The sequence below is a fragment of the Zingiber officinale genome, chromosome 7B (genome assembly GCF_018446385.1).
Source record: "Zingiber officinale cultivar Zhangliang chromosome 7B, Zo_v1.1, whole genome shotgun sequence".
In the NCBI taxonomy this organism is placed as follows: Eukaryota; Viridiplantae; Streptophyta; class Magnoliopsida; order Zingiberales; family Zingiberaceae; genus Zingiber; species Zingiber officinale.
The window spans coordinates 453165-467244 of NC_055999.1; positions in this window are offsets into that span (position 1 = coordinate 453165).

Here is a 14080-nt window from a genome sequence, read left to right on the forward strand (position 1 = left end):
CTAAGGATCAATAAGGAGAGGAGAAAAAAAATACATGTGGACTAAAACGTAGCAAAATAACTTAGTAGCCAACAGCTGAGCGGAATACCACTTGCTAAGCGTATTACCGTCTCAAGAAGTCAACCGCATTGGAAGCTACTCCTCAGCTATAGAACCATGGGGAAATTTCCTAGAGATCTATAAAGTCACATCCGAAGTGAAGCTTGCACTATGGAACAATCTTCGGAATCAACTAAGAAACCTCCGTCTGGAAAAAGGTGAGACGCTAGCTCAACTATACGTGAAGATCAAGGAGCTGATCACCACATTGATCAATCTCGACGAAACTGTAACCAACCGCGACTCAATCTGCTACGTGCTCAATATCTTTCCTAGAACTCCAGAGTGGTCCTCGATCATAGATGCCTATTATATATCAAAGGACCTAGAGATAAGTATACTAGAAGGTCTTTTTTCGACATTAGAACTACATGAATCTAGATGGGCAGGTGCAAGAAACGAGTCAAGATGCAAACTAGGAAAAATCCAAGAAGTAAAAGAAAGGTTCGATACTATAATTGTCAAAAAGAAGAACACATAAAACAATGACTACCCAGAGCTCAAGAAGGAGAAAGATAAAGGGCTAAGGCGAACAAAGCACAAGAATCTCAAGACTACTTGGAATGAAAGTTTTTATCCGAATCTGATATAGAAGCCTATGCTGGACTAGCATTGATGGATTGTCACGAAGAACCAAGCAACTCGGAAGCTAGCATCGATGAAGGGGGAGTCACATCATATGAATGCAGCGATGCAGGGGGAGAATCTACTTTCAAATCTAACATAGTAAGTTAGGTATGTCTCTTAACTCCTGATCAACAATATTTAAGAATAAAGTCTATGTCCAAATCTTTATATAAGCTTAAAACTAAGAATATAAATTTGAAAAAGGAAAATATGAATTTGAAATAATTTTAGTTAAAGCAACTCCACTAGAAGAATTTCGTAAAGTTAAAACTTGCATGCATGAGTAGATATTTCTACGTTTTTCATAGTCATTCATGACTGGAAAGATCTTTATATATTTTGTAGAACGACTTGGAAAGAGTTCATGGAAATTCCCATAGTCATTCATGATTTGGTGCCAACTAGCTGGGAATATAAATTACAGGAGTTTAAATGTGCCTTTGGGGAAATTTACGATTATCCGACGGGACCATTTATGACTATCAAACGGGCCATTCACTCTGTGGGTCAGTAGCAGGTACTATTTCAGACTTAATTAGATTAGCTCGTTGCTCACATCGGTTCAAAGTTCCTGAGAGTCAGGAGTGGAGACATCTCTATCGCTCAACTTAATATAATGTAGTCTAATTGTAACGTCACTTTCGATTAGGTATACAATTTCCTTTGGGGTAGACTCCTTTCTCCCTTCATTACGATAAAGTGATCTCTCACATCGGCGTTGCTTTGCTCGTTCCTTGCATTCTTTGCCCTGTCATTCTCACTCCTTATGGAATGAGGAATCCGACCAATCGTCAATAAAAAGGTATGTCTCGTTTACCTATTTCGACAAAACTGGATTCAAATTATGACACCATTTGATTAATGAAAATGAAAATCACTCTTTTCACTATCGATTGAATCGACTTTTGCAATCTCCCTCTTTCAATCATTTTCCTCTTGCGTAGTCAGATGAGGAGGCAAGTGAGTCACATTTATTCATCTTTCATCTCTCTTAAAAATGTAGAAAGATCTAACCCTAAATGAAAGTCAAGCGAGAACTGATTATTAATTCAGTATCCCATAAAATCATTCCTCTCGCTTACGCTCGAGCCTATCTATCGAAACCCTCTCTATCCCTTATGGGAATGTCGATCCTATCCTGAAGTCATATTTCTCTCTCCCTATTGGTGGAGCCCTCCCTTGTCGAATATAGTTTCACTCGTTCCTCTCTCTCCCGCTCCGTGGGGGTCGATCTTATCCTTGGATACAATTTCCCTGCTATACTAACTTAAAGCGATCCCTTAACTAGTCTTATCTTATATGCATGCCACTCTTTATAAATGCATCAAAGCAACGTCAATAGCATAAATGCGGTCTAACATTGCCTTGAATTATAGTCTAGTCTAACATGGCTGAAGGGGTCATGTATACTCTTCATTCACCACTTTGTTGAGGGGTAGAGTTTATTACTACTACTACTGCCAGTATAGTCTAGTCTCCACTATACTCTTGTTCGATGTCGCTTTGCTTGTACCTGCTCCTTCCATTCACGATAGTAGCTAAAGTATGTGCCCTTTCGAGGCGTATAAAAAAATATATACCAAACTAATTAAGATCATTTGTTTACTTTTACATATTGTCTTTTAATATTATTATTTTTTCTAACTTGAACGCAGATAGTAATTGCATCAAAAATGGGGAGATGGTTGGTGCAATTTGTACTAATGATCTAACTCATGTTTTGATGAATGATAAGAGGATTAAAGTTAGAGTGTTTTGTGATCTAATTGCTTTACTAAGTGTGTAGGTAGGTTCGTGAGACCGGGCTGTTTTATGACGGGTCTGAAGGATTTGACACCAGACTCAAATCCAGCTAGGTCCATGAGACCCGATAGCTGGTGGGAAGTCCAGATAGGTTCGCGGGACTTGACAATCGACCAAAGTCGGTTAGGTTCGCGGGACCTGCCAACTGATGGGAAGACCCTGGTGGGTTAAAGGTAAGCCAAACAACTGCAAGTGGTAAGTGAAGATAAGCAACTGGAGGAGAGATCAAGTGAGGACGCGTTTCCGATTGAGGGAACTATAGGCGTCGGTCCAACTTAAGTCCATTTGGGAAACTTAAGTTGAGACCTTGACTAGATCCTGATCTCAAGAACACATGATCTAATTACTACTCATATTTTACTGTATCAGGCTCACTTTGTTTTGCAAAAAAAAAAAAAATTGTTTTCTGGTACTTTGACTAACATTTTTCTTATAGAGAAGAGGTTGCCAAAAAGGAGGGTCCAGGCGCTCGAACCATCTCGCCTAGGCGGGTGCCTGGGGCACCCGGGCAATCTAGGCACCCGAAGTCAGTCCAAGCGCCAGGACCGTAAAAATCATCTCGAAGCTGAGTTGAAGTGCGACGACTGGCCAAATCTACTTCAAAGGTCTAGGCGCCCGGAGGGGGTCCAAGCGCTCGGAAGTGGATAAACTTGACAAATGAAGCTTCAACTGGAGATCGTCACGCCCGTAACAGTCTAGACACTCGAAAGGGTTCCAAGCGCCCAGAATGAGCTTATATAAAGTCCTTCAACTAGGATCCAATCAACTTTCCGTTACTCAATATCTAATCAGCCTTGACCTACTGAGATTTTCACATTGTTAGCATCCAATAAACCTAACATGCTAGGGCTTCCGCACTCATGCAAAGTGTTCGATTCTTCTTGACCCATTTGGGATTTCTCTTTGCCAATTTCCTATTGGACTTCCGATCATCAAATGTCCGGTTCTTCTTGATCCACATGGAAATTTTCTCTTGCTAACTTCTCGTTGAGCTTCCGATCACCAAATGTCCGGTTCTCCTTGACCCAGTTGAACCTTTTCTTTTACCAACTTTTCGTTGAACTTCTGATCACCAAGTGTATGATCCTCCTTGACCCACTTAGACTTTTCTCTTGTCAACATCCCCTTGGACTTCTCAAGTAAGTATATGGTCTTCTTTGACCAACTTTATTTCTCTCTCGTATATTATAAAATATCGAAATCTAAGCTCAAGCCAATCCAAGCTCGATCAATTTGGTCAACCTTGATCTGAGGTCAATTTCACTCGCAATATTATTTATGGATATATGAGACTAATTAAAAAAATTTTTTTATAAAATTAATTTATATATAATCAGTAATTTTTAAATATAATAAATATATTTTTAATTTTTAATGATATAAATATAAAAAATAATATAATATAATAATTTTTATTTAATAGGTTCAATGTCAGGATAGAAACACATTATAACAATTATATTTTAAGGGGACCTTTCAAAAGAAAATTTACTCTCTTTCATTGATACGGTAGATTTTATTTTTATTATAAAGATTTATAGATATTAATTGCTATGCATCACGCAAGATCTCTGATATACCTTGTAATGTACGAGACCCATAACAAATAATGTCCTAAAAAATTATTATGGTACGTTGGATCTTATTTTTATGATAACGATCTATAAATAGTAATTGTTATGTATCACGCAAGACCTCTAACGTGACTTTTAAGCTAAGATTAGAAGTAAAGGAATCAAGCTTGTAATATTTGATTATAAAGATAATTAAATTATTTTATTTAGCGTTCATTAAATTTTATAAGGAATGTAATTCGTATTTTATAATATTTGATTACATTATTAGGCGGATTACCTTCTACCAAACATAGTCTTAGTGTAGGAGCAATAATAATCAAATATTTTAAAATATTATTCCATATTATTAATTAGTCATTGAATACTGTTAGATAGTTTGAAATAAAAATAGATTTTTATTTTTCTACATTCATTAACTCAAGATGAATAAATTAATTAGGTAATGGTAGTCGAATCTATTAAGTCATTTGAGTTAAATAAACTTGACAAATGATTAGTAAAGAAATTGAACCAAATTTTAAAATAAACTGCGCTAATAAATTCTTCAAGCAAATGACTTGGATTATTGATTTAAGTTGAATAATTTAAATAATTTAAATTAATAGAAAAATTAGATAAATCAAATAAATAATTTCATTAATGATATCATTTTATTACTACAACTAAATAAAAATAATTTTTTAAAACAATGTTTAATGTTTTATCAGATTTAAAATCTCAAATCAAATGGAGATAATCAAAATTAATTATATATTTTCTTAGTTTAGCAGTAGTTTAATTTTATCTACATAATATTTATTTTAAAAACAAATTATATAGATAATTAATTTTAATATTCATTACCTCAAATAAAATAAACATGTCATAATCTATCCGCTTAATTTATATAACTATCAAATATACCCTAAAAAATAGTTTCCACAAGAGTCTTAAAATAAATGACTACATTTTTTTTTTCTTTTCGGTTAGTTGCAAAGAATCCGTTACACATATTTATTTACCGTCCCAATTACCATTAGGGTGCGTTTGGTTCAAGTAATCATGTATAACCTTAGTTACGTGATTACCAGGTAATCACATAACCAACGTTATGGGGAATAAAACATAACCAAATGTTGTTTGGTTCAACCTAGGTAATGCAACAAAAACTTGTTTGTTTGAAAGTTTTAATGAATACCCTAGTTTAATATTTTACCGTATTACCCTCAGTTACAAAACCAACTGATCCTGTCCAAATCGTTGAACCAACGGACGCTGGGCACGTGGCGCTCCCTAAATCGCTACTGTAACTCTCTGATCCTCCGCATACACCTCCGGCGAACCAGCACAAAAGTCGGGCCGGGAAGGGGTTCCCGGCGGCGACCCTCCGACACTCAAGTCAGGCGAAGCTCAAGAAAGAAACGGTGGCCTCCAAATGAGTCGTATGCGTACCTCCGGTGAAGAATGAGGGTCTTTATATAGGGCAGCGAAGAAGTGAGCGTACACCTCCCGAGGTGTACACGTGTCCATGGCCCATACTCCAGTAAAGACTTGTCAGTGAGCTTCCCTAACCCATACTGCTACAGTCTCAGCATGTCCTTGATGGGACAGCGGAATCCCCTGCCACAAGATTTGGAGCATGGCCCACACGTGAAACATACCTGCTGTCAGAAAAAAGACGCTCCTTGTCCTTTTCCCTTGTTCCAGATCTGTCTTCCGGGCGGACAGCTCCCTCAACACCCGGCCGGCCTATGCGGTGGTTTACTTGGAGATCCTCCATCACGTGCTGTGTGGAGACTATTAGCAGTGTTACCTTATGGCTCGGGCCGAGCGCGAAGTCCGCTCGGCCCCGCGACCTTTTCCTCTGAGCGCCGGAACCCTGATTTCGACAGGGTGCCTTTAACCATCAGCCGAGTATCGCCCGGTCGACCAGCCGATCGGACCCATCCCTCTCCGGGCGTTTGATTCCGTAGAACGACCGACCGGCCGTCCAGTCGGACCCCCGCCCTTTTCGGATGGCCAGCTGCTACTGTGACTTCCACGTGGCGTTGACTCCATAAGGTGGGGTCCCCTGTTCTTACTACCGGATCACTTGCATTCCCTTCAAGCCTAGTCGAAGGAGGCGAATAGTCCGACTGACTGGGCTAAGAATTGGTCTAGTCTGGCCGAGCGGCTCCTCCACGCTGATATACTCCGCTCGGCCAACCATAGAGGTAGCCTTGAGTGAATTAACCAGGGCATTCACCGGATCTCCTCGTGCTCTGCGCTAATCTTCGACGTTAAGGTTGAACATGCCTTCATTAAATGCTCCGAATGATTGAATGCCACGTGGAGCACTGTCATCGGCGTACGGCGGCGGTGGCGTGGTGTTTTGCTGTTATCGAAGCGATTCGAAATGGACGGTTCGATGCATGCTTTGGTTCCCGTGACCTAGATCCAACGGTGGAGGCCGCCCGGCCTTCACCCTATAACTTCGTTTCCTCCTTTTCCTCACTACCTCCGCGATTTCGACCACTGCCTCTGCCCCCTGCGCTTTGGAGCTCCGGCGATCCTGTTTCTGCTCTCCGACGCTCTCCGGCGCCTCTTCCTTGATCTCTTTCCCCGCAGCAAGGTTCTATATCTTTCCTTTCTCCTTTCCAGTGTTTCCTCCGCATTTCTTTCTCAGTTTCGATCCTTGAAACTTCCTTTCGTTTGTTGTTGTTTTTCTTCTGCCTTTTTACCCTTTTGATTCCTTCCGATCGGCCCATGGCTAGTTCTTCCAATCCCGAAGATCAGTCGCTCGGCCCATGGTACACCACCATGCAGTCCCGATTCGAACAGCGGGACTTCGATATTCTGATAGATAATTTCGAAATCCCAGAGGATTTCGAAATTCGCTTAGCTGGTCCTTCCGCTCGGCCGCACAGGCCGCCGCGCGGAGCTTTCTATATCTTCCGAGACCAGTTTGCAGCCGGTCTTCGTTTCCCTGTACATCCTTTTATCATAGATGCCTGTAATTTTTTCGGTGTGCCGCTCGGCAGTTTAGTACCCAATACCTTCCGTCTCCTTTGCGGTGTTGTCGTTTTGTTCAAGATTCACAACATCCCCCTCCGACCGGAGGTCTTCTTTTATTTCTATTACCCCAAGCAAGCCGAGCCAGGCACCTTCATGTTCCAAGCTCGGCCCGGCTTGGTCTTTTTCAACAAACTTCCTTTTTCCAATAAACATTGGAAGGATTATTTTTTCTACATCCGTATGCCTGATCAGGCCCCCTTCCCGACAAAATGAAAAGTCAACTTGACCTCCACTCCCGAGCTGAAGAAATTCAAGACTCGACCGGACTACCTCCACGCCGCAAACATGCTAGCCGGTCTGCGCCTTGACATCAATAAGCTTCTTCACAAGAGAGTGATGTACATCTTCGGGTTGAGTCCTATACGGACTCCTCTTCTGACCAGCTTCGGTAAGAACTTTGGTTGGACATTTGCTTTGATTGCTAACTGATTTCTTTTCCTTTCTTTGCAGCGGACATCATCATGGACTCGGTCATGGCCGGTGTTTTGAAGAGAAAGGCGGCCGCTCTGGAAGCCGCAGCTGCCAGAGAAATAGAAGCTTTGGGTATCCAGCCGGTCGGCTCCCGTGAATGAGAGAGCGGGACTCAAGCTGAGTCGGCCGCTCCATCTTCTCAGCAAGATGGGGCCAGCGGAGCCACCCCTTCTGGAAAACCAACCACTCCCGAGGAAGGTTCCGCTCGGGAAGAGGAGCAGCCTCAACAAAAGAGGCGTTGAGTGGAGACCTCCATGCGGTCGGCAACCTCCATGGTCCACCCATCCGAGCGGATAACTGAATTTGCGCGGGGTAAGGCGCCAGTGACCGAAACCATCTCGTCCGACCAGACGCCTTCGGACTGGGAAGAGTCAGCTGCTCCGGTGGAGGCTATTCCCATCAGCATCCTTCCGCCCGCTCGCCATTCAGCCCAGCGTTCGGCCATTCATTCCCAGTTCTCTGCGCCGACTTCTGACCCCCTTCCGACCGCTGGTACGACCCCTGGACGTGGCCGCACGGTTCGGGTCACTCTTCATCTCCCGACTGAAGAGCTGCTTCCAGAGGCCGATCGACCATCGGCGCCCGAGCACACAATCACCATGAAGGGCCCCCTAGCTGAGATGTGGGCGGACGCTCGGGCGCGGGTCGCAATGATCCCCCTCAGCAAATTGGCCGATAGCCACATGGAGCAGGCTACTGGGGTAAGTATTTTTTTCCTTCCAAGTCGTTTATGTGCTACTTCCGGTCGGTCATTAACAATAGTTGTATTTATTGCAGCGATGGGTCGAGGAAATAGCGTCCAGCTGTCTGGCTGAGGTGGAAGCAGAGTTGAAGCAACTGAAAGCTTAGAACGGTCCGTCCGGCTCCTTGGGCTCGACGTATGACGAGCTGCAGAGGCAGCTTAAGGAGACTCGGGACCAGTTGGCGGCCGAGCAGAAGAAGACGGCTGATCAAGCCCATCATCTGGCCGAGTCCGAGCGGAAAATCAAGTCGCTTGACCAGAAGCTGACACTGGCCACCACCCGGAAGAACACCGCTATCTCCGACTTGGAGAAGAAGAATGTGGAGGCTCGGGGTCTGGAGCTGAAGGTCAAGGAGCTGATGGAGCAGCTCGACAGGGAGAAGGCTGGCCGCTCGGCCGACGCGGACAAACTACAAACTTTGAATGAGGCCCTGACTAGCTCCCAGGCAACCTTCAAAGAATATCAAGCTGCCGAGCCGAGTAGAATGGCGGCCTTAAGATAGAGCTACATCCGCTCGCCTGAGTTCTCAGAGAAAATATGCGAACGGATGTACACAGCTTTCGACTTGGCTATGACCGCCACTACTACTTATTTGAAGTCCAAGGGTCTTCTTCCGGAGTCTACCACTATCCCGGCCGGCGATCAAGTGGAGCGTCTGAATAACATTCCCCGGGACCTCTATGATTACATTGAGTAGCTTTATGTAATTCGGCCACCCGTCTCGATATCCTCCTTTTTGTAATTAGGCTGCTCGGCTTAAGACTTTACCTTTAATGCAATGTTTTCCTTATATTTGCTGTTTCCATTCATAACTAAAATGCGCGTTTATCCGCTCGCCCACTATTATGTCTCGTGCTCCCTCATAAGGGATTTTAACAAAGTAATCTTCGTTATCTAGCCGCTCGGCAAAATATACCGCGTTCTCTGATGGTAGAACCCGCTTGATCAATGCAAAGTACTTTTAGATACTAGGCCAATCGGAGCGCAGAGACGATCGCACGATATCGAAGTCGCGTGTCTTGGGACATTAGATGCCTCAATCTGCTTGGAGCATTTAGAGACGCCGGCCTGTCTCGATTTTTAACGACGGAGCTCGTCGGTCTTCCGATCGGAGGGTTTATAGACGCCGATTCGTCTCTCGATTTTTAACGACGGAGCTCGTCGGTCTTCCGATCGGAGGGTTTATAGACGCCGATTCATCTCTCGATTTTTAACGACGGAGCTCGTCGGTCTTCCGATCGGATTATTTATAGACGCCGTTTCGTCTCTCGATTTTTAACGACAAAGCTCGTCGGTCTTCCGATCGGAGGGTTTATAGACGCCGGTTCGTCTCTCGATTTTTAACGACGGAGCTCGTCGGTCTTCCGATTGGAGGGTTTATAGACGCCGATTCGTCTCTCGATATTTAACGACGGAGCTCGTCGGTCTTCTGATCGGATTATTTATAGACGCCGATTCGTCTCTCGATTTTTAACGACGGAGCTCGTCGGGCTTCCGATCGGATTATTTATAGACGCCGATTCGTCTCTCGATTTTTAACGACGGAGCTCGTCGGTCTTCCGATCGGAGGATTTATAGACGCCGATTCGTCTCTCGATTTTTAACGACGGAGCTCGTCGGTCTTCTGATCGGATTATTTATAGACGCCGATTCGTCTCTCGATTTTTAACGACGGAGCTCGTCGGTCTTCCGATCGGATTATTTATAGACGCCGATTCGTCTCTCGATTTTTAACGACGGAGCTCGTCGGTCTTCCGATCGGAGGGTTTATAGACGCCGATTCGTTTCTCGATATTTAACGATGGAGCTCGTCGGTCTTCCGATCGGAGGGTTTATAGACGCCGATTCGTCTCTCGATTTTTAACGATGGAGCTCGTCGTTCTTCCGATCAGCGTATCCCGTGGCCATCCTTTGAATTAATTTTGCTTCCTGCATTACAAGAGCATGGGCGACTAATCATATACAAAAATGATTTACATCCATGCACCTTTCACTTAGCCGAATAAGGCTGGAGATGATTCGCACTCCATGGTCGATCCAGTTGTCGTCCGTCTTCATCCTCCAAATAATAGGCTCCCGAGCGGAGCTTTTCAATAACCTTAAAGGGGCCCGCCCAAGGAGCTTCTAACTTACCGACATCACCGACCGGCTTGACTTTCTTCCAAACAAGATCGCCGACCTGGAATGATATGGGGATTACGCGACGGTTGTAGTTTTGCTTCATCCACTGCCGGTACGCCATCAGCCGAACGGATGCCTTGGCTCGCTCCTCGTCGACCAAATCTAGCTCCATATTTCTCCGTTCGGCGTTGCCATCATCATAGCTCTGGATCCGGACGGTCTCAACACCAACTTCAACCGGAATAACCGTCTCGCCGCCATACACCAAATGGAACGGTGTGACACCCGTCCCTTCCTTCAGAGTCGTTCGGATGACCCATAAGACGCCCGACACTTTATCAGGCCAGCTTCCTCCCAAATGGTCGAGCCGAGCGCGCAGAATGCGAAGAATTTCCCGATTGGCTACTTCGGCTTGACCATTGCTTTGGGGATAAGCCACGGACGTGAAGTGTTGCTCGATGCCGTAGCTTTTGCACCAATTCTCTAGCACATTGCCTGTGAATTGCCGCCCATTGTTGGAAACCAATCGGCGAGGAATGCCAAACCGACAGATGATGTGTTGCCAGATGAATTTTTTGACCATCTATTCGGTGATCTTTGCCAGCGGCTCGGCCTCCACCCACTTGGAAAAATAGTCGACCACCACTAGCAAAAATTTCCTCTGCCCGGTCGCCATCGGAAATGGACCAACAATATCCATTCCCCATTGATCGAACGGACATGAAACGGTTGATGCCTTCATTTCTTCAGCCGATCGGTGGGAGAAGTTGTGATACTTCTGGCACGAAAGATATGTAGATAATGTCTGAGCGGCGTCTGCTTGTAAGGTTGGCCAAAAGTACCCGGTCAAGAGGATCTTCTGGGCCAACGAACATCCGCCTGGATGCCCTCCGCACGATCCTTGATGTACTTCTTGGAGGATGTAAGCCGAGTCCTCCGAGCTCACGCATTTCAACAACGGGCGTGAGAAAGCCTTTTTGTAAAGCTGATCACCGATGAGTGTGAACCGATCGGCTCTCCTCCTCAGCAGCTGGACCTCATGCTCATTGGATGGTGTGGCGCCCGAGCGGAGGAACTCTATGATGGGTGTCCGCCAGTCGCTTGGAAATGTGAGGCCTTCCATCCGGTCGACATGTGCCACCAAAAGTATTCTTTCAATCGGCTGCTGGATGGCGACCGACGTTATTGAGCTCGCGAGCTTGACTAACTCATCGGCCGTTTGATTTTCTGCTCTGGGTATCTTCTGAACAATAACTTCTCTAAAATCTGCTTTGAGCTTCTCGAAGGCTTCAGCGTAGAGCTTGAGCCGAGCACTATTGATTTCGAAGGTACCAGAGAGCTGCTGAGCAACCAACTGCGAATCTGAGTGGAGTGTTACCCGTCCGGCGCCTACATGCCGGGCGGCCTGCAAGCCGGCAATGAGGGCCTCATACTCCGCCTCATTGTTGGTAGCCTTATAATCCAGCCGGACGGATAGGTGCATCTTCTCTTCTTGAGGGGAGAGTAACAATATTCCAATCCCGCTCCCGAGCCGAGTGGATGATCCGTCCACAAATATTCTCCACATAACTTCCGGCTCTGAATTCTGAACTTCAGTCACGAAATCCGCCAAGGACTGCGCTTTGATTGCCGAGCGGGGTTGGTATTAAATATCAAATTCACTTAACTCCGTCGTCCATTTGATGAGCCGTCCGGATGCCTCTGGATTCAGTAGGACACGGCCGAGCGGGCTATTGGTCTTGACAATAATGATATGCGCCAGAAAATATGGGCGAAGTCGCCGAGCGGCGAGTACCAGAGCAAAAGCTAGCTTCTCGAGCCCAGTGTAGCGAGATTCAGCATCCTTTAAAATGTGACTAAGGAAATACACAGGTTATTCTCCGCTCGACCTCACTAAAGCTGAGCCGATTGCATGCTCGGTTGAAGACAAGTACATATGAAGTGGCTCACCCGCAGTCGGCTTGGCTAATACCGGGAGAGAGTTCAGATATGCCTTCAAATCTTCAAACGCCCGGTCGCATTCTTCGTCCCAGTAAAATTTTGTAGCCTTGTGTAAGATCTTGAAAAAAGGAAGGCTCCGGTCAGCGGTTTTGGAGATGAATCTAGATAGAGCGACTATCCGTCCGGTTAAACGCTGCACTTCCCTTGTATTTCTAGGAGGCGGCATATCTTGTAGTGCCTTCACCTTGCTGAGATTTGCTTCGATTCCCCGCTCGGTCACTATGTACCCCAGAAAACGCCCTCCTTTTGCTCCGAACAGGAACTTCTGGGGGTTTAACTTGACTCCATATTTGTGCAGCGTTTGGAAGGTTTCTTCCATGTCGTTGAGGAGATCGGCTGCTCGGACGGACTTGATGAGAATGTCGTCCACATACACTTCCAGATTTCGCCCGATCTGCTCTTTGAATACCTTATTCATCAAACGCTGATATGTGGCTCCCGCATTCTTCAATCCGAACGACATCACATTATAACAATATGTGCCATCGATCGTCACAAAGCTGACTTTCTCTTGGTCTTCGCGGGCGAGCGGCACTTGATGATAGCCTTGGTAAGCGTCGAGCATGCATATTAATTCACAGCCGGCCGTAGAGTCCACCAGCTGATCTATCCATGGTAGAGGATAAAAGTCTTTCGGGCAAGCTTTGTTGAGATCCCGAAAATCTATGCATACTCTCCACTTGTTGCCCGGCTTGGAGACCAACACCACATTCGCCAGCCAGCTCGGGAACTGCACCTCGCGTATATGGCCGGCTTCCAGAAGCTTCTCCACTTCCGCCCGGATGATGACGTTCTGCTCGGCACTGAAGTCTCTTTTTCTTTGCTTCACCGGCCGAGCGTCCGGTCGGACATGTAGCTCATGCTGCGCTATACTTGGTGAAATTCCGGGCAGCTCATGTGTCGACCAGACGAAGACATTATGGTTTCTTTGGAGGCATTGGATCAGCTCTTCTTTCTGTTTCTCCTCCAGATCGGACGCAACAAAGGTTGTGGCTTCCGGTCGGGTTGGGTGAATTTGCACTTCATCTTTTTCTTCATAAATTAAAGAGGATGGCTTTTCAGTGACCGCGTTTACCTCGATCCGGGGCGCATTCCGAGTGGAATTGGCTTCTGCTCGGACCATCTCGATGTAGCATCGCCGAGCTGCTAGCTGATCTCCCCGTATTTCTCCCACTTGGTCCTCCACGGGGAACTTGATCTTCTGATGGAAGGTTGAGACGACCGCTCAGAATTCGTTGAGAGCCGGTCGTCCCAAAATAACGTTGTAGGACGAGGGAGAGTCGACCACCACAAAGTTTGTCGTCCTTATCCTCCGGCGCGGCTCTTCTCCCAGAGAGGTAGCGAGTCGGATTTGTCCGACCGGCTGAACTTCGTTACCCGTAAACCCGTAGAGCGTAGTTGTCATGGGCAACAGCTCGGCTCGATCAATTTGCAGCTGATCGAACGCCTTCTTAAATATGATGTTGACTGAGCTCCCTGTGTCAACAAATACGCGGTGAATAGTGTAATTGACTATTACCGCTTTGATGAGCAGAGCATCGTCATGGGGTACTTCAACTCCTTCCAAGTCCCCGGGCCTGAAACTGATTTCGGGTCCACTCGCCC